Source organism: Plecotus auritus, assembly GCF_963455305.1.
Source record: "Plecotus auritus genome assembly, chromosome: 3".
NCBI lineage: Eukaryota > Metazoa > Chordata > Mammalia > Chiroptera > Vespertilionidae > Plecotus > Plecotus auritus.
This window is the reverse complement of record NC_137772.1, coordinates 124401480-124426415: the sequence shown is the minus strand read 5'-3', so window position 1 is coordinate 124426415 and position 24936 is coordinate 124401480. Positions and strand designations below refer to the sequence as shown.

The following is a 24936-nucleotide window of genomic DNA, read 5'->3' as shown; positions in this document are numbered from 1 at the left end:
GTTGGGTTAATTTGCATACTTGCTCCTGATTGGCTTGTGGGCATGGCTTGTGGACATAACAGAGTGATGGTTAATTTGCATATTACTCTTTTATTAGATGGGATTATTACAAGATATAAAGGAAGTCATTATATTTTGATAAAAGGGTTAACCTATCAAGGAGACGTAACAATTACAACCATTATATCTAACAACAAATCTCCAAAATACATGAACCAAAAAGTGACTTTTGAGGGGAACAAATAAAAAATCAATAATAATAGTTGGAAAGTTCAATGTCCTGCTATCAATAATGGATTGAAACTAGACAGAAGTTCAACTAGGCCATTAGATTGGAAGTCGTCAAAGAAATAGAATAGTTAAACAACACTGTATACCAACTACATACAACTAACAGATACTTATAGAACACTCCATGCAAACACAGCAGAGTACACATAATTTTCAAGTGCACATACAAAATTCTTCAGGATAGAATATATCAGGCCATTGAACATATGTTAGGCCACAGAACAACTCTCAGTGAATTTAAAAGCATTGAAATTATACATAGTATGTTTTCTGACCACAATGGAGTGATACTAGAAGTTGATAGCAGAGGAAATTTCAGAAATTCACAAAATGTGCAAGTTAAACAACGTATTTTTAGTGACCAGTGGGTCAAAGAAGAAATCACAAGGGAACTCAGAAAATACTTGAGGTGAATGAAAATAAAAACGTACTAAAACTTATGGGATGCCAGTAAATCAGTGCTTACGGGGAAATTTATAGCTATGAATGCACATATTAACAAAAGAAGAAAGATTACAAATCATTAACCTAATGCTTACTTTAAGAAAGTAGAAAAGAGCAAACTAAACCCAAAGCAAGCAGAATAAAAAGAATAATAATTCTAGGGTGGAAGTAAATGAAATATAGAATAAAAAAATACAATAGAGATAAACCAAGGAAACAAAAATTGGTCCTTTGAAAAGATTAACAAAATCGACAAAATTTCAGCTGACTGACCAATAGAAAAAGAAGGCTCAATTATTGATATCAAGAATGAAAGAGCATCACTACCTGCCTTAGAGAAATAAAAAGGATCATAAGGGAATATTATAAGTAATTTTATATCAACAAATTAGATAATCTAGATGAAGTGAACAAATTCCTAGTAAGAAACAGACTATTCAAATATTTGAAGATGAAATAGAAAATCTGAAGTGATCTATTATAAGTAAAGGGATTGAATTAGAAATCAAAAAGAGTGTCCTACAGAGATAAGTCCAGGCTCAGGAGGCTTCCCTGGTAAATTATACCAAACATTTAAAGAATAATTAACAGCTATTTAGCACAATCTCTTCCAGAAAATGGAGAAGAAGGGAACATTTATCATCTCATTCTTTGAGGCTAGTTGTATTTTTATACCAAAACCAAACAAAGACATCACAAAAAAGTACAGACCAATATTCCTTATGAATATAGGTGCAAAAATCTTCAACAAAATACTAACAAACCCAAGCCAGCAAGATGTAGGAAAGTTTATACATCATGACCAACTGGGATTTATCTGAGGAATTCAAGGCAGGCTTAATATATGAAAATCAATGTAATACACCACAGTAATAGACTGAAGAACAAAAACCACACATCTAGATAGACACAGAAAAAGCACTTGGCAGGTTCCAACTTCATGGTAAAACACTCACAAAACTAGATATGGAAGGAAATGTCTGATGAAGGACATCTATAAAAACCCCACAACTAACACCATACTTAATGGTGAAAGAGTGCCTGTTCTAGATAAGGAACAAGACAAGGATGTCTGATCTTGTCACATTTGTTCAACATTATACTGGAGGTTTTAGCAAATAAAAAGAAATACCAGGCATCCCGATGGGAAAGGAAGAGGTAAAACTATCTCTATTTGCAAATGACATAGTTTATATAGAAAATCTTAAGGATTACACACACACACACACACACACACACACACACACACACACATACACAGAACTATTAAACAAAGGTTGCAGTATACAAGGTCAATAAACAAAAGTCAATTCTGTATATTTTCAGTGAAAAATTTGAAAATAAAGAAAATCCCATTTACAATAACATAAAAAAAGAATGAAATATTTAGGAATAAATTTAACAAAAGACATGCAAGACATGTACACAGAAAACTACAAAACATCACTGAGAAAATAAAGATAACCTAAATAAATGGAAAGACATCATGGATTGGGAGATTCAATATTGTTGAAATGGCAATGCTTCCAAAATTGATTTACAGACTCAGTGCAATCCCTATCAAAATTCCAGTTGAAGGTTTTCAGAAATTAACAAGCTGATCCTAAAATTCATGTGGAAATACAAGGGATTCAGAATAGGCAAGGCAATATTGAAAAAGGAGAACAAAATTGGACTTGTACTTCCCGATTTTAAACTCCTAAACCACAGTGATAAAGATAGTGTGGTACTGGCATAAGTAAAGACATAGATCCATTATATAAAATTGAGACTCCAGAAATTAACCTTTACTTTTATGGTTATTGATTTTCAACAAGGATGACAAGATAATTTAATGGAGAAAGAATAGTCTTTTTAACAAGTGGTACTAGAAAAGAATGAAGTTGGACCCTACTTCAAACTGGGTATACAAAAATGAAATTAACATGGATTATTGACTTAAATGTAAGAGCTAAAACAAAAAGACTTTTAGTAGAAAAGAAAATTAAATATATCATGGATTAGACAATGATTTCTTAGAGATGACACCCAAAACTCAAGTCACAAAACCAGTTATAAATTGGGCTTCATAAAAATTTAAAACTTTTCTTTAGAGAAAAGACAGTCCATAGAAGGGGAGAATATTTTTGCAAATCATAAATCTAAAAAGGAACTTGCATTAGAAGTATCTTGAGAATGGTTGCAACTCAATGATATAAAGACAGATAACCCCAGTTAAAAATCTGGCAAAACATTTGAGCTGACATTTCTCCAATGAAGATATACTAATGACCAATAAGCATATGAAAAGGTGGTCAAAATCATTAATTATTAGGGAGATACAAATAAAAGTCACAATGAGACTACACACCTGCTAAGATGGTTGACATAAAAAATACTGACAATAACCAGTGTTGGTGAAGATGTGGAGACTGATACATTGCTGGTGGGATTGAGAAATGGTACAGCCACTTTGCAAAAACAATAGCTAGTTATTCAAATTATAAACATAGAGTTACAATATGACCTAGCAATTCCATTCCTTTTTTTAAAAAATTTCTTTATTGATTAAGGTATCACATATTTGTCCTCATCCCCCCATTCCCATCCCAAACCCCTCCCTACACATGCCCCCATCTCCCTGCTGTCCGTGACCACCGGTCAGGCCCATATGCATGCATACAAGTCCCTTGGTTGATCTCTACCCCCTATCCCCGCCCTCTCCCACCTTCCCGCCGAGGTTCGACAGCCCGATCGATGCCTCCCAGTCTCCGGGTCTGTCCTTGTTCATCAGTTTATGTTCATCATTTCCCCTAGATGAGTGAGATCATGTGATACTAGAAATACACTTATAAGAACTGAAAATGAGACAAGCAATAATGGTTATGCTGAGAGGCAAATGAATCAGTCTGTAGTGAGTTTCTTTCTGGGCCAACAGTTCTTTTGAGTCCCAATTTCAATGTCAAACAGTTCCTTATGTGTACATGTCAGCAATGATATTTCAGTTCTGGATGGTGGACAACTGGTGGTAATGCAGGTCCGACCCTCTCTGGTTTGGTCCTGGGCAACCTGCCACAACGCACAGCTGCTGACTGCTAGTATGGCAAGGCGTCGTCAGCATCTTCCATCTCTGGACTGTTTCTCTTCTGTCTTCATGGCTGGAGCAGTCCTGTCAATTCCTCTTGTTGCAGGAATCCACATGGTCTTGGAATTGTTTTCTGAAAATATACAAACATATTCTCGACCAAAGGTTAATAAAGGAATCTTTTCTATAAATTTGACTTGGAATCCTTTTTCATTTTTTGCCCAAATGATTTTCCTTTGGCTTGTTTTGACACCATGTGTGTTTTTCATGGGTGTCTTGCTGTTAGCATTACAAATGAAAGTTAATTTTCTAAAGTAAAAATTTTCTAGATGTAATTTACTTACAGGGTATTTTTCCTTATGTGATATTCTTCTACCCCCACCCCCTTTTTTGATTTAAATATTAGGAGGCTTGTGGAAATTTTATAATGTAGTCTTGATAGCTTTTAAATTTTAATTTTTTGCATTAAAATATGACTGCTTTAGGTTTATTACATGTTACACAATTTTACCATGAGATGAACTACCAATAAAAATTTTAGTTAACACTTTAGGAACAGCTTTTTGTCCAGTACCATTAATTTTTCTAGAATATTCACTTATTTCACTTAGCCAATTGAAATTAGTCTGAGAACTTGACTACTATTTTACTGTCAAATTTAATACTCTAACAACAATCTTATTTGACCCTGTAAATATTAGTAGAAAGGATTATTTTCCTTCTTGAGTAGGCCCTGAGCATTCCTGGTGCTAGGTTGGATTTAAATATCAAAAACCCACTTCCCCACACCATGGGTACAAGACAACTCAAACAAGTCTTGTTGCAGTGAGAGGGCAGCTGCTGTCGGCCAAGTCACTGTCTGTCACCTGTGTCCCGATCTGAGCTGGGCATGGGAAGCGAAGCAGCCATGGAGGCAGGAGACCTCCCTCAGAAGGGGTGAGGGTTCAGGCCCCTGCAAAGTTGGGGGGGGTGAGGGTCTGTGCCCCACCTTTGTTGACCCCCAAGTTCTCTCCTGATGGCCCCTCTGTGACTGTGCCTGTCTTAGGTTGTTCCTTCCCTGAGGAATCTTACCCATCTCTGGCTAACCAGCCATCCTCCGGGGCCAAGCAGGGTGATGTGAGGTTCAGTTCTGTCTCCTTGGTGGCCTATGCCCCCATGGCCTCCATGCCCAGCACCTGCCTTGGGATCCTCTCTCCTGCTGGTGGGGCCCCGGCACTAATCACATATCTTGGGGAACCCAGGTTTCTTCTCCAGGGAGGGCCCAGCTCACCCCACTGGGTGAGAGACAGATCCATGGTACCAGCCACCACGAGGCTTCAACCTCAGCATGAACAGAAAGCACAGGCAACAGCTGTGGGCATTTGGATTGTGAGAAGAGGGTCCCTCTTGGCCAAAAGGGCAAGAGGGGCCAATATAGAATGCTCAGGTGCCTTCCCAGGGGGCCCTCTACACAGTGGAAGGGATTAAATCCTTTTAGGTCCTTTTTAAATTGCTGCCAGACATTTAAAGAATTAGTTTGTAAGTTTGTTTGGGACAATTGTACATTATGCTGTTGTAATTCTAAAATATCGTTCCTTTTTAAAAGTTATTTTGTATTTATTGAAATTCATAACAGACTAGAGAAGTGCCTCCAAAATAAAGATTACCAAAAGAAACTAGAAGTGAAGGTGACCAAAAATTAGTTTGCCTGAGTATCGACTATTGTTGCTATAACACATTACCATCAAACTTAGTGACTTAACAAAAATTTATTATCTTATAGTTCTGGAGACCAGAGGTCTGACAAGGGTTTCACTGAGCTAAAATCAAGGCATTGGGATGGCTGTGCTCCTTTCTGGAGGCTGCAAGGGAGAATCTGTTCCCTTGCCTTTTCCAGCTCCCAGAGGCCGCCTGCATTCCTTGGCTCATGGCTCCTTCCTCCATCTTCAACACCAGCATGTTGCATCTCTCCACTTTCTTTCCCAATTTCTAATTTCTCTTTGACTGTAACACTCTTCCAATTCCCTCTTCCACTTTTAAAGACCCTAGTGATTTTATTGGGTTTACCTGGAGAACCTAGAATATTCTCCCTGTAACAAGATCAGCAGGTTAGTACCTTAATTCCACCTGCACCTTCATTTTCCTTTGCCATTTAATCCATCATATTCACAGGTTCTGGGAATTAGGATGTCACAACTTTCTAGGAAAGTGGTGTGTGTATGTGGGGGGAGCATGGTTCTATCTACCACAATTTACACATGTCAATACACCACATTTTAATATTTTCATGACAGTTCAATAATTGTCATTCAGTTGCCTTAATCTACAGAATTTATTTTTCTATCCACATCAAATGTATTAAACTGGCCAGATGCAACAGTAACAAAAAATGTTAAGAAATATAAGACAAATTGTACAACATAAAGTAGTGTTTATTTGTGTGTATGTGTTTATATATGTATATGTAAAAATATGTATACATATGGGTATGTATGTGTATGTGTATACATACATACATGTACACATAATTTTATAGTTAATCAAGGGTTTCTAGAAAATCAATATACCATAGAAATTCCTGGAAAGATAATGCTTATAAAATAAGGTCACGTTTGTAAAGATCCAAAATCAACTAAAGATTCTTAATGAAGAATGCAAAAATTAGAGACAAAGAAATATTATTCTTTTTAGGTTAGTCTTTTTTCCCTATTCATTTTCTCCTATTGTTATTCTTGTCCAAATTAAATGTCTCATTCTCTTAAAGACCTGCCATGCAGGAAGAGACCACAGCCCTTATCAACAAAGTTAATCACCAACTTACAAATATATTAGTGCAGCTGCTTTGGAGGAAATCCCCGAAACCAAGGAAAAGCCATCTGTGCACTGTTGCATCCAGTGTACCTGTAATTCAGGAGAAGATCCTAATTCCTTTGGTGGCTGCAACCCCAGCTTTGGTTTTCCAGAAATACTTTACTTGCGAGTATGACCACTGTAATTGGCAGGCGGCTGGTCCACATCAGACTTAGAAGATGAAAAAGTGGCAGTGGCGGTCATTCTCGGTCAGCAGGGAGATCTTCAGCCACTCCCTGAGTGACTTCTCTCGGTAGCCGACTTCATAGTCCCTGGAGTTAAGACTAAACACTTTTATCTTGACATCAAAGGTGAATACAAGTATGCCAATCTTTGCTAGTCCACATGTGGCATCTGTAGAATTTAAGTGATTCATCATGAAGCTTAAACAGATCAGATGATTGTTTCCCAGGAAATTGAGTGTAAAAAAACTGGGAGTGCCCTTTCTTGTCTTCATTTTTTCATAAACTTTGCTGACTTGATATAGCAATGATGAGCTTTAAAGCTTCACACAGTTTGTGGTCCAGAATGGCATTAGAAAGAAAGATGTTACACATACTTCCTCTCTTGTGATACTTTTGAATCCCACCGAATTCAGTCCACTGTATTGTCAGTAATTTCACACCTTTACATAATTTTCCAAACACATTTGAACCTGTATACTTCTCAGGACCAAAACTATATTGCTGGATCCAACTACAACCTTGAGAAAAGAACAGTTTTTCAGGAAGCTTTACAATGTCTTTTCTTTCATCTAGGTTGGAAAAGAGAAGCCCTGGCTAAATATCCTATCTAATAAAGAGGGAATATGCTAATTTACCCTCATGCTGTCGCAAAGATGGTGGCACCCACAGCCAATAAAGAGGGAATATCCTAATTGACTGCCCCACCCTCAAAGATGGCTGCACCCACAGCCACAAGATGGCAGTGCCCAGTTCTCTCAGCCCCACTGGGGCTGAGAGAGTGCAGCAAGGCTGGGCCTGCCCACCTCCGGAGTCCCCCAGTCCCCTTACCCCCCCAGCCACTCAGGGCCGGCCGAGGCAGAGGCAAGCCTTGGATGGCCCAGCCAATGCCCAAGGCGCAGGCAAGCCTCAGATGTCAGCTGCCCAGCTGCACAGGGCCAGCCTGAGGTGCAGGCAAGCCTCAGATGTCAGCTGCCCAGCTGCACAGGGCCACCGGAGGCTCAGGTAACCAGGGCTGGCCAAGGCTTGTGCTGCTGGCAGTGGCAGCAGCAGAGGTGTGATGGGGCATCGCCTTCTCCTGATCGCTGGGTTGCCTCCCGCCTGAGGGCTCCTGGACTGTGAGAGGGGGCAGGCCAGGCTGAGGGGCTCCCCCTCCAGTGCATGAATTTTCATGCACCGGGCCTCTAGTCTGAAATAACACTGATCTTAGTGCATCATAGTTATCTCTCTTTACCTATGCAACACATTTAATATGATGCCACCAAACAGCTCCTCTTAAGTCTTCCTCATCAGCTTGGCATGGGTCATCTCCCCTTTTCATTCTCCTGCACAGTATCAGTAACTGAGTATATCAACTTCCACCTCCATACTGAGGTTCCTTCTGAATTTTCTCTGCAGATATCAAACGAACTACCATTTCAGCTGGTGCTCTAAATATAAAGGCAACCTTCTGAAGTACAGAGGGTGGTCACCGGAAATGAAACTGCCAACATTATGGACCTCTTTGCTATTTTTCATGCAGTACCTAGGGCTGGCCTGTGACTGTTGTCCAGGAGTGAACTCAGTCATTCCTGCAGAGGGGGCATGAGGTCGCTCCCACTCCTGCCCCCCTGGGGACTGCTTGGTGCCACCATGCAGGCCTGTGCCCTTGGATGGGCATGGAGCCTCAGCTGTGGGTCTGTCAGCCACACAGCCAACAGGTCAGGCTTGCTTCACAGATGCAATGACATTCTTAAGTAGATAGACACCCAACAGAATTAAAACTATATCCATATAAAACTTGTATACCAATTTGTACATAATAGTCTCTAACTGGAAATGATTCAAATATCCATCAATGTGGCATATTCATACAATAAAATATTATTCATTCATAAAAAAGGAATGAAGTACTGATTCCTCATATAACTTGGGTGAACTTTAAATACATTTTAAGTGGAAGAAGCTGGACACAAAAGGCCACATACTGTGTGATTCCATTGATATCAAATATCCAGAACAGGCAAATTCATAGAGACAAAATAGATTATGGTTGCCAGGGACTGGGCTTAGGGAGGCCAGTGGAGTAACTGCTAATGGGGATGGGGTTTCTTTGAGTAATGAAAATATTTCGGAATTTGATAGCAGGGCAATGGTTGCACAATCTTGTGAATACAGTATATAAAAATTAATGAATTGTATCCTTTAAATGGGGGAATTTTATGGTATGTGAATTACATATCAGTAAAGTTATTTAAAAATATATTTATCTTGATTATAGAGTTTTTGGTTCCTGTTGAATTTTGTGCCTAAGGCAAGTGCTTTGCCTCACCCTTGTCCTGGACAGGCTTTTCCCTGTAGGGCTATTGACTCAGAATTTGCTAAGATATCTAGATGGGAATATTGAAAACAAAAGGGAAGTTAGTACTTAGGTATGAAGTGCCAACAGCTGACAGTAGAGAAGGAGAACTCCAGTGAGTTAGTAAAACCTAAAAGCAATAGTCTGGAATAGATCCCACTTGATCATGGTGTATGATCTTTTTAATGTACTGCTGAATTCAGTTTGATAATATTTTGTTGAGGATTTGAGCATTTATATTCATCAGGAATATTGGCCTATAATTTTTTTCTTTGTCATGGCTTTATCAGGTTTTGAAATTAGGATAATGCTGGCCTCCTAAAATGAGCTTGGGAGTCTTCCCTCCTCTTGAATATTTTGGAACAGTTTGAAAAGGATAGGTGTTAGTTTGAGTGTTTTGGTAAAATTCATCTGTAAAGCCATCTGATCCAGGGCTTTTGTTTGTTGGTAGTTTTTTGATTACTATTTTAATTTGACTAGCTGTAGTCTGTCTATTCAGATTTTATGATTCTTCCTGGTTTAGTTTTGTAAGATTGTATGTTTCTAGGAATTTATCCATTTCATCCAGATGGTCTAATTTGTTGGCATGTAATTGTTCGTAATATTTTCTTGCAATCTTTTGTATTTCTGTGGTGTCAGTTGCTACTTCTCCTCTTTCATTTCTGATTTTATCTATTTGGGTCCTCCCTCCTTTTTTTCTTGATGAGTCTGGATAAAGCCTTATCAATCTTATCTTTTCAAAAAACCAGCTCTTGGTTTCATTGATCTTTCGTATTGTTTTTTTAGACCCTCTTTAGTTTATTTCTGCTCTGATCTTTATTATTGTCTTCCTTCTACTCACTCTGGGATTTGTTTGTTGTTCATTTTCTAGTTCTTTAAAGTGTAAAGTTACACTGTTTATTTGAGCTTTTTCTTTTTTCTTGAGATAATGTTATGACTCTCACTCTTAGGACTGCTTTCCCTGTATCCCACAGATTTTGGGTTGTTGTGTTCTCATTTTCATTTGCTTCAAGGTATCTCTTGATTTCTTCATTGAATTCATTGTTAACCCATTCATTGCTTAGTAACATGTTATTTATCCTCCATGTCTTTGTGTGTTTTCCAGTTTTTTTCTTGTGATTGATTTCAAGTTTCATAGCATTATAGTCACAGAAGATGCTTGATAAGATATCAATCTTTTAAAGTTTATTGAGATTTGCTTTGGTCCTGACATTGGTATAGCCTAGAAATTGTTCCATGGACACTTAAAAAGAATGCATATTCTCCTGCTTTGGGGTGTAATGCTGTGAAGATATCAATTAAATCCATTTGCTCTAGTGTGTCATTTAAGGCTGCTGTCTCCTTGTTGATATTATATCTGGAGGATCTATTCATTGATGGGGTATTAAAATCCCCTACTTTGACTGTATTACTGACAATTTCTCCCTTTATGTCCATCAAAATTTGCTTTCCATATTTAGGTGCTCCTATGTTGGGTGCATAAAAGTTTACAAGGGCTATAACCTCTTGTTGGATTGCTCCCTTTATCATTATATAGTGCCCTTCTTTGTCTCTTACTATAGCTTTAGTCACATGATCATATCAATAGATGCATAAAAAACATTTGATAAAATCCAGCACCCATTTATGATAAAAAACTCTCAGCAAAGTGGATATAGAGGAGCGTACCTCAATGTAATAAAGGGCATATATGACAGACTTACAGCCAATATTATACTCAATGGGCAAAAACTACAAGTGTTCCTTTTAAGATTGGGAACAAGACAGGAATGTCCACTTTTACTACTCCTACTCAACATCATACTGGAAATCATATTCACAGCAATCAGGTAAGAAGAAGAAATAAAAGGCATTAAAATTAGAAAGGAAGAAGTAAAACTATCATTATCTGCAGGTGACATGATACTGTATATAGAAAACACTATAAAGATTCTACCAAAAAATGAATTCAGTAAAGTAGAAGGATACAAAATAAATATCCAGAAATCAGTTTCATTTTTATACACCAACTAGTGACCAGGTGCATGAAATTCATGCACATTAAAAGGGAATTAATTAGAGAAAATGTTTTAATATTGCTATTTGCCCTTTCTCTATAATAGAAGTGTCAGAGATGAAAGAAAATTAGTAAAATATATATGAAAATCTTCCTCCTGTTAGAGTCTGGGGCGTGCCATGGGAACCAGAGTCAAGTCCCCACCCACCCACATGCGACTCGAAATTGCACGAAACCCAGACCTGGCTGGCCCCACCCCCATTGGGCTAGATCTAGACCCAGCTGGCTCCATCCCTGTCAAGCCCCACCAGGTGGGGGGCATGGCCTCAGGTCACCTGGCCCAGCGCCAGGGCAGGGGGCATGGCCTGAGGTCAGTGCCAGGGTGGGGTGTGTGGTCTGAGGTTCCCCAGCCCAGGCTGAGGCAGGGGCGCATGCCTTGAGGTCCCCTGTCAAGCCCCACAGGTGGGGGGTGCAGTGTGAGGTCCTCTGTCAAGCCCCACAGATGGGGAGCGTGGCCTGAGGTCCCCTGTCAAGCCCCGTATGGCAGGGGGCATGGCCTTAGGACCCCCAGCCTGGCACTGGGATGGAGGTGCAGCCTGAGGTCCCCCAGCCTGGCATCAGGGCGGGGGCCACAGCCTGAGGTCCCCCATCAAGCCCCATTGGGCAGGGGGTGCACTCTGAAGCCCCCGTCAAGCCCTGCTGGGTGGGGGACATGGCCTGAGGTCCTCTATCAAGCCCCACTGGGGGCAGGGGGGGCGGCCTGAGGTCCCCCAGCCTGGCACTGGAGTGGGGGGCTCAGCCTGAGGTACCCTATCAAGTCCTGCTGGGTGGGGGGGGGTGCACAGCCTGAGGTCCCCCGTCAAGCTCCGCCAGGTGGGGGACACGGCCTGAGGTCTCTGCTGATTGTGCTCATTAAGGCTCATTACGGGAACTCGGCCTCCACTGTGGGTGCAGCCATCTTGTGTTATGGAATCCCTGCCTCTGCTGTGGATACAGCCATCTTGTTATGGTGTGACAGTCAATTTGCATATTCCCTCTTTATTAGATAGGATAATGAACTATCAAAAAGGGAAACTAGCCCAAACCCATTTGGCTCAGTGGATAGAGTGTTGGCCTGCAGACTGAAGGGTCCCAGGTTTGATTCCGGTCAAGGACATGTACCTTGGTTGCGGGCACTTCCCCAGTAGGGAGTATGCAGGAGGCAGCTGATTGATGTTTCTCTGTCATCGATGTTTCTAATTCTCTATCCCTCTCCCCTCCTCTCTATAAAAAAATCAATAAAATATATATTAAAAAAAGGGAAACTAAAAAAACAATCCCATTCACAATTGCTTAAAAAAGAACAAAATACCTAAGAATAAATTTAACCAAGGATGTAAAGACCTGGACTCAGAAAATTCTAAGATACTGAAGAAAGAATGGAAGAAGATACAAGTAAGTGGAAGCATATACCACGTTGATGGGAATTAACATCATTAAAATGTCCATTCTACCCAAAGCAATATATAGATTCAACACAATTCCTAACAGGATACCAAAGGCATATTTAACAGAAATAAAACAAATATTTCAAAAATTTATATGGAACCACAAAAGACCCTGAATAGCAACAGCAATATTGAGAAGAAGAATAAAGTTGGAGGAATTATGATACCTGATATCAAACTATACTACAAGGCCACAGTAATCAAAACAGCATGGTACTGGAATAAAAACAGACATATAGATCAATGGAACAGAATAATTTCTCAGAGCCCAGAAATAAACCCATGCCTTTATAGTCCATTAATATTTGACAAAGGAGGGAAAAACATACAATGGGGTAAAGATAGTTTATTAAAAAATGGTGTTAGTAAAATTGGACAGGTACATGCAAAAAACATGTAACTAGACCACTTACAGTGCACACAAGAATAAACTAAAAATGGATTAAAGATTTAATTATTAGACTCAAAACCAAAACCATAAAAATTCTAGAAGAAAGCTTAGGCAGTAAAATCTCAGATATTTCCCATAGCAATATTTTTTTCTGATATATCTCCTCAGGCAAGGAAAACAAAAGTAAACAAATGGGACAACAATCAATAAAATGAAAAGACAATGAATTAGAGAATGTATTTGCTGATACATCTGTTAAGGGTCAATATCCAACATTTATAAAGCACTTATAACAACACCATAAAAACAATCCAATTTAAAAATGGGCGAAGGACCTGAATAGACACTTCTTTAAAGAGGACATACAGCTGGCCAATGGACATATGAAAGGTGCTCAGCCCTAGTCAGTTTGGCTCAGTGGATAGAGTGTAGGCCCTCAGACTGAAGGGTCACAGGTTTGATTCTGGGTCTAGGGCACATACCTTGGTTGTGGGCTCAATCCCTGACCCCAGTTGGGCTGCATGTGGGAGGCAACCAATTGATGTATCTATCTCACATAGATGTTTCTCTCTTTGTCTCCACCCCTCCCTTTCACTCTCTCCAAAACAAAACAAAACAAAACAAAACAAAACAAAACAAAACAAAACCCCATGGAAAAATATCCTCAGGTGAGGATTAACAACAAAAAACCCCACAAACAATACTTGGGAATAAGTTTAACCAAGGAGGTAAAAGACCTCTACTTGGAAAACTAAGACATTGAAAAATAGAGAAAGATAGAAACAAATGGAAATGTATACCATGTTTGTAGGGAGCGGTTATAGGGTTAAGCTTCGGACTGACCTGCTGGCAAAGCCACAAACAAGTCCCAGCTTAGAGGGCACAGACCTCTTAGCATAATTAAGCTTGATCTTGTGACTGCTCCCTAGATCTTTTCTGGGTAGCTAATGGGCTGTGGGAGGTGCAGCAAGTGCTGCCAAAACAAGTGAAACTCACAAGAACATTGTAACTATGGTGACCACTACCTTGTTTACCTCTGACTGTAAAATAAAGAATCAGCTTGCAGTCTGGATCTGTTCTGTGGTCTCAGTCATGCACAGAAGATCCACCTAGACGAGGGGTGGGCAAACTTTTTGACTCGAGGGCCACAATGGGTTCTTAAACTGGACCGGAGGGCCGGAACAAAAGCATGGATGGAGTGTTTGTGTGAACTAATATAAATTCAAAGTAAAGGAGCGGAGGGGAGAGCAAGAGAACCCTCTGCTCTTTTGGCTCCGCGGGCTGGATAGAACAGCCGAACGGGCCGGATCCGGCCCGCGGGCCGTAGTTTGCCCACGGCTGACCTAGACCCAGCTTATTCTCTTTATCTGTCTTTTTTTCATCCTTTGCTGGCCCTCCCTCAGGCTCGCCGAACCCTTGGCTGTGCTGGCGCGGCACAAGTGGCGCCCAACAGGGGCTGAGTTTGGCCCAAGTGGCACTCAATGCGGACCTGAGTGTGAGGGAACTGCAATTGTCAGGTGAAAGGAGGCCCCAAGGCGTGCGCACGCAGTAAGTAAGGTAGGGGTATAGTACTAGCTAGGTGTAAAACATGGGAAATTCAGGATTGCAGGGAAAGAATGTATGCGTATCCATGCTTAAGGCTATGCTTCAAGCAAGGGGCTGTTCTGTGAGGTATGAACAGCTTTTCGATTTTTTGGATTTTGTGAGTAAAACCTGCCCATGGTTTTCTGAGGAAGAAAAGGTAAATATAGAGGCATGGGAGAAGGTAGGAAAACAACTTCGTGATCATTATATAGCTGAAGGTCCAGAGGAAATGCCTGCCTCTACCTTCAGTCTGTGGTCCATGATTCGGGACTGCCTAGAGCCCACTCCAGAAGGGGAGTGGAGCAATTTGGCAGGGGAATCAAGACAGATGGGGGAAGGTTGCCAAAGGCTTCTGACTCCACCATCGGCGCCTCCGCCGCCTCCTCCAGTCCCTGGGGCTACAGCTCCTGTGGGAGAGAGCCCTCTGGATGATGCGCTTTCTCCCAAATATGAGCAAGGATTGGAGGAAGCAAGGGAACAGTGCTGGTGGGTTTGGGATGATGGGGGTGGAAATATGCTAAAGTATTGCCTCAGGGCATGGCCAATAGTCCTACCTTATGTCAGGATTTAGTGGCTGCAGCCATACATCCTATAAGGAAAAAATATCCCGAGGCTTATATTATTCATTATATGGATGACATTCTCTTAGCTCATAAAAATGAAATGCATCTAAATAATATCTATATAGATTTGCAGGATTCCCTGAATTGTTCTGGATTATGCATAACACCCGAAAAAGTTCAAAGGACATTTTCTTTTTCTTATCTTGGCAGCATTATTGAGGGAAAAACAATAAAACCTCAGAAAATTAAAATTCGGACTGACACTTTACTTACATTAAATGACTTCCAAAAATTATTAGGAGATATTAACTGGGTTCGACCTGCTTTAAAATTAACCACTGCTGACTTGAGCCCTTTATTTCATATACTAGGGGGAGATTCATCTTCGTCATCCCCACGCTGCTTGACAGAGGAAGCCAAGACAGCCTTACATAAAGTTGAGGATGCCTTAAGTTCAGCACAACTTACTAGAATTGATTACTCCCTTCCCTTACAGGTTTTAATTTTCCCTACAACACATACACCCACTGGGGTCATTTGGCAAGCTCCTGGAGTTGTTGAATGGCTATATTTGGCTCATTCTCCAACTAAGGTATTAACTCCTTTCCATGATTCGCTTTCCCAGCTAATAGCTCGAGCCCACCTTCGAACAGGCCAATTAGTGGGCCGAGACCCTGACCTTATTGTAGTGCCATTTACAGCTATACAGCAAGACTGGCTCTGGCAATGATCAACAAATTGGCAAGTTGTACTTGCTAATTTCTCCGGACAGGTTGGTAACCATTATCCAGCAAATAAGGTTTTACAATTTCTCTCAGTTACTACCTTTACCTTCCCAAAGATAGTGAAGTCACATCCTATACCTTAGGCATTAACCATTTTTACAGATGGATCTAGTTCTGGAAAAGCTGGATACTACTGCAGCAGAGGTGCAAAGGTCCTTCAAACCCCTTATATTTCAGCACAATGGGTAGAAATACAAGCTCTTATCTATGCCTTGACAGATTTTGCTATGGAGCCCATTAACCTATATAGTGATAGTGCCTATGTGGTAAGTATGGCCAAACTAATTGAATCGGATACTATATGGCACACTAATTCAGAGAAACTCTTTCATTTATTTTTCAACCTTCAAAAAGTCATTAGAGAACGACAATTTCCCTGCTTTATTGGTCATATCCGATCTTATTCATGTCTCCCTGGTCCATTAGCTATAGGCAATGATACTATTGATTGCCTCTTTGCTGTAATGCAAGAGGCTACCCCATTTTCTCTTGCCCAGTCCTCCCATGCTTTGCATCATCAAAATGCTGCTGCCTTACGCAAACAATTCCGTATTTCTAGGGAGCGAGCTTGTCAAATTGTTAAGCAGTGCTCTCAGTGTGTAATTAAGCATAGATGGGTACATGTTAATGTAGATACCTGCTCCCGCTTTCGACTCCCCAAATGGGAGAGAGTGCCAAGCATGTAATTAATCATTGCCTAGCTGCCTTTGTGGTACTAGGTCCTCCCTTAGAGCTAAAGACAGACAATGGACCCCCATACACTAGTTCTGCTTTTCAACATTTTTTTTCAGCAATATCAAATTTGTCATAAAACTGGTATCCCTTATAACCCTCAAGGTCAAGCAATAGTGAAAAGAGCAAATCGTACTTTTAAAATGCAATTCCTAAAACAGAAAGGGGGAGATGGATGTTATGTGTCACTTCAAAACAAACTCAGTCATGTTCTTTATACTTTAAATTTTTTGAATTGTGATGCAGAGGATCATACAGCAGCCGAAAGGCATCGGGCCTCCTGTACAATAGCCTCCGTGGGGTTAGCCCGATGGAAGGATGCACAAACTGGACAATGGTTTGGACCAGATCCAGTAATGATGTGGGGAAGAGGTTGTGTTTGTATCTTTCCAGAAGGAGCAGCACAGCCAATTTGGGTGCCAGAGTGTTACGTATGTCACCACAATGGACCCAGAGAAGCTCCTTGTCCCATTGTTCAAAAGACTGAGAGTTGCCCTGATGACGGCAAAGCAGAAAAGGAAGATGACGAAGGCTATACAAAAGACCGAAGTGCCAACATGGGGTCAACTGAAGAAGTTAACAACTGAGGCCCAGCAGATGGCAGAAAAGCAAGAAGTGGAAGCTACTCCCTCAATCATGTTTCTGGCCATGCTAGCATTGGTTAGCTGCTAGTCTTCTGCAAACTCTTGCACAGCCAAGTCAGAGGCCTCTTGAGTAAATCAGCAAAAGAAACTTTCATTTAGTAGAAAAATGTTACTGTAGTTTGATTTCTCTATTATTGTAGTGTTGTGTTGGCATTGTTTTATTAATAACCATGCCTGGGTTTTACATTGGCATTGTTTTGTTATTGGGTTTTGCATTGGCATTGTTTTGTTAATTTTTTAATGGTCAGAACTTTGTTCTTGATGTTTAAGTTTTACTTCCATTATTAGTAGCTTAAAATTAAAAGAAGGGCAAGATGTAGGGAGCGGTTATAGGGTTAAGCTTCAGACTGACCTGCTGGCAAAGCCACAAACAAGTCCCAGCTTAGAGTGCACAGCCCTCTTAGCATAATTAAGCTTGATCTTGTGACTGCTCCCTAGATCTTTCCTGGGTAGCTAATGGGCTGTGGGAGGTGCAGCAAGTGCTGCCAAAACAAGTGAAACTCACAAGAACATTGTAAATTACCTTGTTTACCTCTGACTATAAAATAAAGCATCAGCTTACAGTCTGGATCTGTTCTGTGGTCTCAGTCATGCACAGAAGATCCACCTAGACCCAGCTTATTCTCTTTGTCTGTCTTTTCTTCATCCTTTGCCAGCCCTCCCTCAGGCTTGCCGAACCCTTGGCTGTGCTGGTGTGGCACACATGTTCATGGATTGGAAGAATTAATATCATTAAAATGTCTATACTACAAAAAAATGTCTATACTACCCAAAACAATCTATAGTTTCAATGCAATCACTATTAAAATACCAATGGTATACTTCACAGAGCTAGAACAAATACTCCAAAAATTTATATGGACCCATAAAAGACCCTGAATAGGAGCAGCAGGCTTGAGAAAGAAGAATGAAGTTGGAGGGATCACAATACCAGATATCAAACTATACTGCAAAGCCATTATAATCAAAACAGCCTGGTACTGGCACAAGAATGGGTGTATAGACCAATGGATCAGAACAGAGACCCATACCATTACGGTCAATTAATATGTGACAAAGAAGGAGAGAATATACAATGGAGTAAAGATAACCTCTTCAACAAATGGTGTTGGGAAAACTGGACAGGCATATGCAAAAAAACAAAAACAAATGAACTTAGACCACTAACTTATACCATACACAAGAATAAACCCAAAATGGTTAAAATACTTAAGTGTAATGTATGAAACCATAAAAATCTTTGAAGAAAACACAGGCAGTAAAATCTCAGACATCTCACATAGCAGAATTTTTGTGAATACATCTCCTAGGGCAAAGGAAACTAAGGAGAAAACAAATGGACTGCATCAAAATAAAATGCTTCTGCACAGCAAAATAAACCACCATCAAAATGAAAAGGGAACCCACTGTATGGGAGAACATATTTGCCAATGATACATCTGATAAGGGCTTAATATCCAAAATATATAAAGGACTCATACAACTCAACAAAAGGAAGACAAACAATCCAATAAAAAAAATGGGCGGAAGACTTGAATAGTCATTTCTCCAAAGAGGACATACAAATGGCCAAGAAACATATGAAAAAATGCCCAGTCACTAATCATCAGAAAAATGCAAATTGAAGCCACAGTGAGATTATCACCTCACACCTGTCAGAATGGCTATCATAAAAAAAATAAACAACAAGTGGTGGTGAGGATATGTGGAGAGAAAGGAACCCAATACACTGCTGGTGGAAACGCAGATTGGTGCAGTCACTATGGAAAACAGTATGGAGTTACTGTTTGACCCAGCAATCCTACTTCTGGGACTATATCCTAAAAACCCCAAAACACCAATCAGAAAGAATATATATGCATCCCTATGTTCATAGGAGCATTATTTACAACTAGAGGCCCGGTTCACAAAAATTCACTGGTGGGGGTTCCCTCAGCCTGGCCTGCCCCCTCTCAGAGTCTGGGAGCCCTCAGGGGATGTCCTACTGATGGCTTAGGGCCATTCACGGGGGGAGCAGGCATAAGCTACAGTCTGTCCTTCCTCGGTGGGAGGCAACCAGGAGGATCAGGGGAAGGCGCCGCCCCCATCACCCTGCTGCTGCTGCCAAAGCCAGCCGCCAGGGCTGCCAACTCTCGGCCCTCGCTTCTTAGTGCTGGTCCCACCCCCACCCACTTGTGTGTGGGCAATCTGGGGCCAGACCAACTGGGGCAGGGATTGTGGAGGTTGAGGCACTGCAGTCGCACCCTGTCCAGCCTCTGCAGAGACTCCGGGACTGCAGACCACCCCGCCTCTTCTAGCACCACCTCTGCAGAAGGAGGGGCCACGACTGGCACTGCCCCGCCTCTCCCAGTGCCTACCTCTGTGGATGGAGGGGCTGCATGGCATGGGTGGGACTGGCCAAGGCCCAATGACGCTGCCCCGCCTCTCCCAGCACCCACCTCTGCAGAAGGAGAGGCCGCACGACATGGGCCCCTCTCCTGCGCCAGTGACCCTTGGCTCTCACAGGTGCTGCAACTTTGTCTGGAAGAATGTCCGGAAGACGTCTGGTCTAATTAGCTTATTACCCTTTTATTAGTATAGATAGCTAAAATTTGGAAACAGCCCAAGTGCCCATCAGTAGATGAATGGATAAAAAGCTATGGGACATTTACACAATGGAATACTATACAGAAGTAAGAAAGAGGGATCTCTTACCCTTTGGGACAGCATGGATGGACCTGGAAAATATTATGCTAAGTGAAATAAGCCAAATATCACATGATCTTACTTATTTGTGGAATGTAATGAACAAAACGAACTGACCAACAAAATAAGACCTGAAGCATGGAGGCATGGAACAGACTGATATACTTCGATGTGGTTATGGGGGGATGAGAATAGATAAACCAAAGAATTTATATACTTACTAGAGGCCCGGTGCACGAATTCATGCAGGGGGGTGTGTGTCCCTCAGCCCAGCCTGCACCCTCTCCAATCTGGGACTCCTTGAGGGATGTGCGACTGCCTGTTTAGGCCCGATCCTGGTGGGATTGGGCCTAAATGGGCAGTTGGACATCCCTCTCACAATCCAGGACTGCTGGCTCCCAAATGCTCACCTGCCTGCCTGATTGCCCATAACCACTTCTGCCTGCCAGCCTGATCACCCCCTAACCGCTCACCTGCCAGCCTGATTGACACCTAACTGCTCCCCTGCCGGCTCCATTGCCCCTAACTGCCCTCCCCTGCTGGCCTGGCAACTCCCAACTGCCCTTCCCTGCCAGCCTGGTTGCCCCCAACTGCCCTCCCCTGCAGGCCTGGTCCCCCCCAAACTGCCCTTCCCTGCTGGCCTGGTCACCCCCAACTGCCCTCCCCTGCTGGCCTGGTCACCCCCAACTGCCCTCCTCTGCCAGCCTGGTCACCCCCAACTGCCATTCACTGCAGGCCTGGTCACTCCCAAATGCCCTCCCCTGCTGGCCTGGTCACCCCCAACTGCCCTCCACTGCAGGCCTGGTCACCCCCAGCTGCCCTCCTCTGCTGGCCTGTCCCCACCATCTGCCCTCCCTTGCAGGCCTGGTCCCCCCCAATTGCCCTCCCCTGCCAGCCCAGTCTCCTACAACTGCCCTCCCCTGCAGGCCTGGGTTCTCCCCAACTTCCCTCCCCTGCAGGCCTGGTCACCCCTAACTGCCCTCCCCTGCAGGCCTGGTCACCCCTAACTGCCCTCCTCTGCAGGCCTGGTCACCCCCAACTGCCCTCCTCTGCCAGCCTGGTCCCCCTCAACTGCCCTCCTCTGCTGGCCTGGTCCCGCGCCCCCCCCCCCCAACTGCCCTCTCCTGCAGGCCTGGTCTCTCCCAACTGCCCTCCCCTGCAGGCCTGGGTTCCCCCCAACTGCCCTCCCCTGCAGGTCTGGGTTCCCCCCAACTGTCCTCCCCTGCAGGCCTGGTCTTCCCCAACTGCCTCCCCTCCCGGCCTTGTTGCCCCATGCAGCCTGCTGTTTGGTCGTTACTGTGAGGGTGTTCTGACCAATTTGCATATTACCTTTTTATTAGTATAGATATTCATAGCCCATGAATACAGGCAATTGGGTAGTGAAGAGCCTGGGGGGTGGGTGGGTAGGGTTTGGCAGGAAGGGGGAAAAGTAGGGGGAAATGGGAGATATCTGCAATACTATCAACAATAAAAATGTATTAAAAAACTTGAAAAAAGCACACAAAAAGATGTTCAGTGTCACTAATCATCAGAGAAATGCAAATTAAAAGCACAATGAGATATCACCTCACACCTGCTGGAATGGCTATCATCAATAAATAAACAAAACAAGTGTTGGCAAGGATGTGCAGAAAAGGGAATGATAGTACACTACTGGTGGGAATGCATATTGGCCCATCCACTGTGAAAAGCAGTATGGAGATACCTCAAAAAAATTAACAATGGAACTGCTTATGACCCAGTGATTCCACTTCTGGGAATATATAGAAAAAAAAACCAGAAAGAATTTGAAAGAATATATGCACCCCTATGTTCATTGCAGCATTATTTTACAATAGCCAAGATTTGGTAGCAGCCAAGTGTTCTTTAGTAGATAGAATACTACTCTGCCATAAAAAGGAAGAAAATTTTACCCTTTGTGACAGCATGGATGGACCTGGAGAACATTATGTTAAGTGAAATAGCCAGTCAGAGAAAGACAAATACCATGTAATTTCACTCATATGTGGAATTTAATGGACAAACTGAACTAATAAGCAAAATAGAGACAGACTCATAGATAGAGAGCCAGCAGACAGCTGTGGTGGTGGGGTGTTGGAGTGGGGTGGAGGGATTGAGCAAAAAAGAATATAAAAGAGAACTCATGGATATAGACAACAGTGTGCTGATTGTGGGGGGAGGGGAGTGGGTGGAGGTAGAGGAGGGTATAGGGGGATAAATGGTGATGGAAAAAAAATAAATTAAAGAAAAAAAAATAAAAGCAATAGTCTGAGTGTTGAACGTAGGAGCCGGTTCTGTGTGCCCAGCAGTGCCATGCTGTAGAATACTATCCACAGTCTCTGATATTAACAAAGTTAACATCATTTTAGCAGATTTATTAAGGTAGAGAAAGACTATACTTTATGAAGTAGCATCATCCAATAAAAATATAATGGAAGCCACAATGTAATTTTAAATTTTCTAATAACTATGTTAAAAAGGCGAAAAGAGCCTGGCTGGTATGGGTCAGTGGATTGAGTGTGGTCACCGGATTTGATTCCTGGTCTGGGCACATGCCCAGGTTGCAGTCTCAATTCCCAGTAGGGGGTGTGCAGGAGGCAGCCAATCAGTATTTCTCTCTTTCACATCATTGTTTCTATCTCCCCCTTTCCCTTCCTCTCTCTAAAAAAAAAAAAAAAAAAAAAAATCAATACATGTATTTTGAAAATACAAATTCTTGAGAGTCAAGAATAAGTTTTAGGTTAGTGTCCGGAAATCTCTGTGTTTGACAAGCTCCCTCGGTGATTATTGTGAACCACCTGTTTCAGGTTTGCACGCACAGGATAGTGCAGAGAGTTCATTTCTCAGCTTTTATTATAGGACTTGGGCATTAGGTAACACCTACTCCTCCTGCCTCTGTGTCAGCTGCCATGTCCTTTTGTATGGTGGATGTTTTGTAGACCCTGCTTTGATCACAGTGATAATTACCAGTGGCCTAGGGCTCCTGTGTATGAGGTTGACCAGTTGCTTCTTAGGCAGCCTCTGGCTCTGCACAGAGTGGCCTCATTTAGTTGATACCTGGCAGCTTCCATACATGTATGTATAGTCTTTCTTTACCTTATCCAGCACTCCTTGAATTTGCTTACACTCTAGTTCTGTTGCTTTATTAACATGAAGTCACTTTCTAACTCTCACAAGGAGCAGTGCAAGCCCAACTGGTCAGTTAATTAAGGGTGGCTATTTTGCAGTAGCTCTTTATTGTGGTGATACTTATAATAATTATTATTTCCTTTTTCTGTTACTACTTTTAAAAGTAGTGCTTTCAACTGAAAATTAATATCAATTAATGTGTTTTCTCACCAACAATGGTTTGGGGAAGAGAAAGAGTTACAATCCAGTGCCGGCAGACCAGGGCAAGCCATGTGCACACTCTGCCCTGTGAGCCAAGATGGGGCAGTATTTTTCCAAGGGAAGAAGAAGTTAAGGGAAGGCGAAGTTAGAACCATAGAGCTTCATCCTGAGCATAGAGTTCTTCCTATGAACTAGAGATTGCATAGGAGACTTCCATAAGCTCTAGCTCCTCGCATAGACTCTTCAAACTGTGTTTTCTTAAAGTTCCTGTTAGGGTTTATCAGTGGTATCATTCAGCTATTGCCATCATTAATGTATTTACATTCACAATATCTCTGTTTTAAGGGGAAAATCACTGCTGGAATAATGAGGTGCCTCTGAATTTTCTCTCCTTGATTTCCTCTCTTGGTCTTATGTTGTTTTATAATTCTGATTGGTTATGAAGAAAACTATGCATTTCACCTAGCATATTAACTTGGACTTTGCCACCCCTTCATGTGGTCAGAATGCTAATTTTGACTTTATGTCTTATCTTCAAGTAATTTTAAAAATAGGGAATGAGAAATAGAAGCACGGCATGAAAAAGAGATCAAAACGTTTATTTTGAGACTGGCTGCTTATTTACACGAAAACACAACAAAACGATTTATGGTAGGCTGCTCGCTTAGTAGGTCTCCTGGCAGCAGGGACAATTGTTTAAGTTCTTCAATCTCAGAAGAAAACACATTTTGTAAACACGTACGTTTTTACACCTAGGGTACTCACATGGCTTTTAGTGTCAGTGGTGTTGCCCATGTACATGGGTGGTGGCAGGGATGGTGTTAATAGCAGTGGTGGGATGGCGTGGGAGTGGTGATTGTGGCAGGTCCTAATACATTATTAGGCAGAAGTAAATGTTCGCTTCATTCCATCTGGATTGGGACCTGTTAATTCTCAATGTGGTGGGATGCTAGCATCTTTTTCCTTCACCCCCCTCCCTCCTATTGTGTTCCTCATTTACTCTGATGTGCTTTCCCTTTAGCCTCTCTTCTTAGAGTTCTGTGTTCTTACTCTCACCTTTATGCTTTCTAGCCCTCAGCTTTTCTCTCTACCACACCATGCTCTAGGAAAAGACACTTTTTAAAAAAGTATCTTTATTGTTGAAAGTGTGACAGATGTCCCCCTTCTTCCCCCGATACCCCTTCCACGCTATCCTCGCCCTCCCCCCCACCCCCTCCACACGAGACAAGAAGGAAGCTGAGAAGGAGTTGGCAGTAAATAGAATCTGGGTGGGAAAAAAGAATTGAAAAGAGACTCAGGCCCTTTCAAAGGCTGGAGGCAATTTGTTTATTATCTTTCAGGTGCCATGAACATATGTTGGATTGCAGTAGAAACATTTAATACCCAAACCACTGATGCTGCTCAGAAAAATGATTTGTGCTGAGCCAATTGGTAATTTTGAAGATTTGTTTCATGATCACTGGGTTTTAAAATCATATCTATTTTCTTGTTTGGAAAAATGATGAAATTTCTGGTTGGATATCAGCTATTTTATATGATGCAGTCTAATAATAGCAGACATTCTGTGGTGTCCATTGCAGTAGCATTTGAA

At 41.9% G+C, this 24936-nt stretch overlaps 1 protein-coding gene and 1 pseudogene across 9 annotated transcripts in view; one reads left to right on the top strand and one right to left on the bottom strand.

The window, feature by feature from the left end:
• Positions 1 to 24936, top strand: part of MTUS2 (microtubule associated scaffold protein 2) — a 611667-nt gene that overhangs the window by 14887 nt on the left and 571844 nt on the right. For 2 of the 8 annotated variants that reach the window (XM_080658484.1, XM_080658483.1), the window contains exon 2: positions 24686 to 24776. The exons of the other annotated variants lie outside the window; for them this stretch is intronic. The gene's annotated coding sequence lies outside the window, so the exon portion shown is untranslated. The remainder of the gene's footprint in view (positions 1 to 24685; positions 24777 to 24936) is intronic. 8 annotated transcript variants of the gene reach the window in all.
• On the bottom strand, positions 6801 to 8303 carry LOC308244163 (inactive ubiquitin thioesterase OTULINL-like; annotated as a pseudogene). The gene is made up of 2 exons: positions 7988 to 8303; positions 6801 to 7403 (listed from the first exon to the last, which is right to left on the bottom strand). The product of its transcript is annotated as an inactive ubiquitin thioesterase OTULINL-like (transcript).